This window comes from Lygodium microphyllum, chromosome 10 (assembly GCF_053477565.2).
Source record: "Lygodium microphyllum isolate KBCC chromosome 10, Lygodium_microphyllum_v1.1.10, whole genome shotgun sequence".
Classification (NCBI taxonomy): domain Eukaryota; kingdom Viridiplantae; phylum Streptophyta; class Polypodiopsida; order Schizaeales; family Lygodiaceae; genus Lygodium; species Lygodium microphyllum.
In genome coordinates, this window is record NC_141144.1 from 127283779 (window position 1) to 127289922 (window position 6144).

The window sequence follows — 6144 nt, forward strand, 5'->3', positions numbered from 1 at the left end:
TGTGGAACGTAGTGGGGAGGGGGTCTAAGGAAGACCCTCTTCTTCTCCACCAAGACCGGAGGGTAAGGATGGGCTTATTGGGGGATCTAGTGAGAAGGGGGTTTATAGGCTTCCTCCTCTTCTTTTCAACTCCTGAACTAGGGATGATTGGTGGGAAGGAGCTTTGTAGCTTCCTCTCCTTCAAAGTCTCGGGATGGGCTGATTGAGTGATTGGTGGGAAGGCCCTTATAGGCTTCCTCTTCTTCTCTTCAAAGCCCAGGATGGGCTTGTTGAGGATCTAATGGGAAGGAGACTTTAAACCCGGCTAGGAAATGGGCTTGTGGTGGAACCAATGGGAAGGGGGGCTTAGAGAAGCCCCTTAGAAGCTTCCTAAAGAAGCTTCTGTGAAGCTTCTAAAGCATGCAGACGTGGAAAAACGGAGAAGAATGGCTACATGGATGACAATGACTTGAAAGGCCTTGATGGTGGCCATCAGGTGGGATGGCGGTAGTGTCTTCAACCGACAGCTGGCGGCGTCTCGGCTATGGCAGCAGCGGCCTCCAGTCACAGGCGGCGGCTCCCTCACCACCACGACGTCTTTTGCAGGCTTACACAGCCTCTCTTCTCCTTCTCTGGCGACGACATCAAGTAGCCTCCCTCTCCCTTCTTTTCCCACCCCCCTCCATTATGGGGGTTCTTATAGTCTAGGGGGGAGAGGGGTCCTTCCCCCACGTGGCCCGTTGCATGGCCCTCTTTCCCCCCTTCCTCATGCAGCTCTACTGGCCCATCCCCCCACACTCTCTCTCCTCCAACTGTGCATCGGCTCGGGGAGAAGGAATAGTAAAGAAATTTGAATTTTATTTTAACATTATCCTCTTAACCTCCTCCCAAGAGGATGTTTCCCCTTAGATGATGCGGTTTTGAACCTCGGTCCCAATTTACCAATGCAGAGTACTCCATTTCCTGCATACGGTCATAGATTAACTGCCGGCACTGGTGACAATCTTTGCACGGGTTTACGGTGAGAGCAGGAGATCGGTTTAGTAATATTTTTTTCAAACGGGAATATTACAGTTCATGCAACCTTCATTAACAAAGTGAATTACTTACACCCTCCTTTCCCTTGGCACCTTTGTGTGCCTCTCTGTGCATCTCCACTCTACCTCCTATGACAACCAAGTAGGTGTGCAATAGAGATGATCCCACTTGGAAGCCCATCTTCAACATTCCACTTGGAAGCCCAATAGAGATGATCCCACTCGGAAGCCCATCTTCAACATTCCATTGGATCGTCTTTACATTTGTTCATTGTATGCTTTTGTTAGAATCATGGAGAAACTTGTATATGAATAGATTTGCTTTGCTTACAGGATGCAACTAGAAAAAGAAGCCATTGCAATGTGTAGGAATGTCGAGCAAGTGCTATCAGAAATTGAGCTACACAAGCATCAAGTAACGATTGAAAAAGACGAGAAGAGATCAAGAAAATTTGGTAACTTGCCAAAAAAGCCTTGCTTTGGAGGAGCAAAAGCTAGGAAGTTTCTCTCAGCACCCATCAATGAGGAAGGGAATGCCATGGCTTGTAGGCGTAGGACTACAATGGGTGGAAAAAGGTTATATTTTGCAGTTCCTGATCGAAGTAATGGAGGAAAAACAAGGTTGGCCAAAGCTAAGGTTTGGATAAGTCTTAAAAAATTGGCTCCCTTACTTTGCAAGATGGTGTTTACCAATGAAGATAAGCAAGAATATATCGATTTTATGCGTAGCTTCTACGAAAATATGGTGGAATCGTGGGGCAAAATCTCTATCACACATTACATGGTGCATACTAAGTTAATATTTTAAAATTGTATGAATTATATAGACTATTGAGCATAGTTTTACTCATGTGTGATATGTGTCTTTGTAGCATATCCTGGAGGCACACGGGCCATACTTTGTAGAAAAGGGAAGCATCAGAATTTGGTCCACACAAGGGATGGATATTTCACATTAGGTAGCGTGTGGTGCATACCAAAGAAAAATCAATCATGGTGGAGGAGTGAATGGTAGCAATCTAATGATCCAATTGCTATCTTGGTGGTATAGGATTATAGTAGCGGATGAAGCTAAACTCTCACAAAAGAGCAAATGAAAGTACTGATGAATTGGCTGCAAACATGATGAAATCACGTCATATCACTAAAAGAGTGCGTTATGAAGCCTCAAGTGCCAAACAAAACCATGCCAAGTCATTAGGGCCAAAAAATGTTAATAATTGCACTTTTGTTAATCTGTGGATTAAGAAAAGGGCCAAAGAGATTTTTCCACGTGGACAAAAATATGGTATTCTTGTCTCCTCTGCTTTTGAGATAGTAGAGTTTATTTGTGGTTCTCCCCTCCTATTTAGCTGAAATCTTCGAACCCTAACAAGTTTTGGTAGTCCCAACGACCCCTATTAACTAATAAAAGCTATCAAAACCTTTGAAAAAATCATAACAAAGTTAAGTTAATTAAGACCATTTTGAAAATAGGGAGAATTTTCAAAGTTCTTGGTGCTCATAGTATTTTTAATTTGTCTCCTCTCTCTTTAGGTTTCTTTCTCTACACATTGTCTGCATACTCGTTGTGTTTTACATGGCGTCCACAAGGTGTCATTCTCATTCCATAAACTCTTGCACCATGTTTAGCAAGATCACAAATGGAGAATGGGAGCCCAAAACATTTACTATAAATGATTGGGTTACAATGCTACCATCTTGTAGAGGCTCTCACGGAGTGGAAAAAACAAAACAAGGGGATATCAAATATCATTGGAAGGGACGTATCTTTGCCTTCAAATCCACGTCCTAAGGCTGGTTTGCTTTGGTGCAACATGTTTACATGGCTAGAGATATGTACTTCGCTCCACGGGAATGTCTTTCCCCAGCAAGCACACTATAAGTTTGAGTTGTAAGGTTTACGTGAGTATATGGTTTTGTTTGAAGCATATGCTAAATAATGGATTGTTGGTTGTAGATATCTTTCCATCAACAAGTTTTGAGTGGAAACCTGTGGAGAGCCTTAGTGAAACATTCCATGCCATTTATAAATAATTTTCAGACATTATTTATGCTAATCAGACCACGAGTTTTTTTCATGAAAGTGGAATTTTTGTGTATTATGCACAGTATGTGGTTCCTTCAAGAGTAGATGTGTATGGATACCTTGAAGATTTGTAGTTACCAAGCCTCTCATCTTTGGAGTGGGAGATGCCTGATGAAGCAACAATGGAGAGTTTTAAACTCAAGATTGCTCAAGATTTTCAAAAGGCTTTGACTCCTGGAAGGATCTCGAGAAGAGTACGCTTATCGTGGTTTTTACCCTTGGATGTTTTTGTAGCTTGCTTTAAATCTCTTATCATAGGTTTTAATTGCAGAAGATACAAACTTAGATGGGTGCTTGGGTTCCTTTAGATTCACATATTGATTGTAAGATATTGAAACTTACCGTGCAAGTTACCGCACAAGAAGTAAAGGAGGCAAACATTACTTCAAAGTGGAGTCTTAAGGATGTAAGAAACACCTTGGAGTTTCTAGAGAATGTTACTCCTAGATATAAGTTCAAGGTAAATGGTGCTATAATTGGAAAAAGAGTTGAGAGCTCTGTATCATGTATGAGCTATTTGCTTCCTAGTGTTGTGAGTTTCAGACTATAAATATGTATGTATAAATAATTTTGAATCTTTCTTTTGCTCACAAATATTGCTGCCAGAAACATGGAATTATACACATTGATAAGTACTATTTAAAACAATCTTGGTATAAGTGTTGTAGTGATTCTGTGAATAACAAATCATCGTTTGTGGACCAAAATGATTTCATTATATCATGAGTTACAAAATTGCAGTACAATTTAATAGAAAAGACTTGGTACAAGCTTTATAATTCTCTATGATTCTATGAACAAAAAATCATCTTTCATGGGTGAGATCAAAATGACATATCATTATGTTTCGGGTTAGAATATTGCACTTCAGATGTATATACAAGGGGAATGTTACTTCAATAAACAAATAGAAAAACTAATAATTATAAGGCTATTCTTTAGCTTCTCTTTGATCTTTGGCTTCTCTAACCTCGGGCTGTTCTTTAGCTTCTCCTTGATCTATAGCTTCTCCACCCTTAAGACTTCTCTCTTTCTTTGGAAAAGTTGCTTCATCTTCCATACTTTCATCCATCATCACTAGTTTCCTCTTAGTAGGTGTTTTCTTTGGTCGCTCGAAGAACTTAATTACCTCATGTACTCTTTTCTTCTTGGGCTTTAGAGGGATGGACTAAATTTCAATGGAGAAAGCTTAGGCATGCCCTTCATTGTGGGCCCCTTTTGTTTGGACCTTGGAGACTTATTTTTCTTGGTGGTTGCCATTTTCTTGCCTTTGCCCTTTATTGTTTCATGTCCTTTGGAATTTTTAGCCGAGAGAGGGAAATTCAGGTCCATCATTGTAATTGCCCTATCTAAAACTAGTTCAATACACCTCTCCCGTATCCACCACATGTATGACTCAAGGTAGTCTCTGCACTGTAACAAAGCACACAAGTTATTTGAAGTAGCAAGAGACTTTCACTATAAAAAGGATAAAGCATAGGAAACTTACATTCATCCCCTCTACATTTAGTAACTTCAAATCTATTATCCTTGAAGCATTTGAAACCACTCTCCAGTTGCAATTATGTACGTCATTTTGCAATGGAATCTCTTAAAGTAGAAACTTGAAAGGTCTCTGAGGATCAACAATGCTTTGAAATCTAGTGTCCAAGTGGGTAGTAACAAGTCTAGCAGCATTGCACAACAAGTCTAGCAGCATTGCACATATTAACTTATTAGAGAATATTATAGACTTTATCCAATAAAAGATGAATAAAGAGTGTTTATTGACAATACATATTTGATTAGTCATAGACTCCTGAAAGAGAATTCATAAAAATGACCTCTCTTGCAGGAATGTCGATATAGATTAGGCTCAAGTGTCCTCTACAAACCAAAACACAAGTGAGAAATAACCCTAAAAACAAATAATCAAGAGATAGAATGTTGAAAAAAGTACCTTTCAATATATGGAAAAAAAAATTGATGGTTTGTGACACTATAGAAGTCCTTAAAAAATCTTGCAATATTTGAATCATATTTTGAAAACAAATCCACAGAGAGAAGTGGATCAATAACAAATATACTGTTAGCAATATCAATGCTAAGAGAAGCAACATATGCCCTGTATACGAAGTAAAGAATGAATAAGAGAATGAGTGCAATATAAGTACCCTTGGAAAAATTCATTATAAATAAAGAGAAGAAAAAGACCTTACCTCAAACAACAAAAAATTACTGATTCTATTAGTTAAGAATCATTCTTCTCAAATAGGATCTTATCCTCTGGAGAAATGCTGAGGTAGTCTTCTTTCTCTCAGGACTAACAGAAACATTCACGACCATTTGGTTGTACACTTTTCCCATCCTCTCGTAGTTCACTGGGCCAAGAGACAAAATATTTCTCTCCTAGATCAAATCCTCATTTTCTATTACCTCTTTCCTTTTCTTCTCCAAGACAACCTTCTGCTCAGTTGCAACCCTTGTAGGATACAAATGGGTAACCTCTTCAATCTTGGGTGCTGGTGGCTCTTTCTTCTTTCTCCTAAGTGGAACATTGAGGATTTCAAATGCCTTTTGGTCAGTTGATGGAAGAGGCTTCAAAACCTTGTCAATCCTATATCTAAGTTTGCTAACCACACTAATGTCTTTATTCATTAATGTAATTCAATGTGCATGGGCAGTTGCAATATAAGCATCATTCATAAAATTTATTCAAAAATCATATGATGCCTCTTGCAAGCATAGTAGGGCAGACAATTGCCATCTCTTGTTGAGGTCATCCACAAAAGCAACAGAGGACAACCTATCAGATATCTCCTTGACTAGTCTAAAAAATGCAGCCTTAGGAATGAGGGGACTAGTTGACTTTTGAGCTTACCTGATCTCTGCAAAACACCTTTCCATGTAAAACCATCTTGAATTTCTCTTTTTACTCACACGGGCTTCCTTGGGAGGCTGAGACTAAGGAGAAGCTGAGGGCTCAAACTCACCAGATAACTTGTTCTCTGAGGATTCACCTGAACAAAATTTACGAGCTGGTGTAATAGAAACAACAAT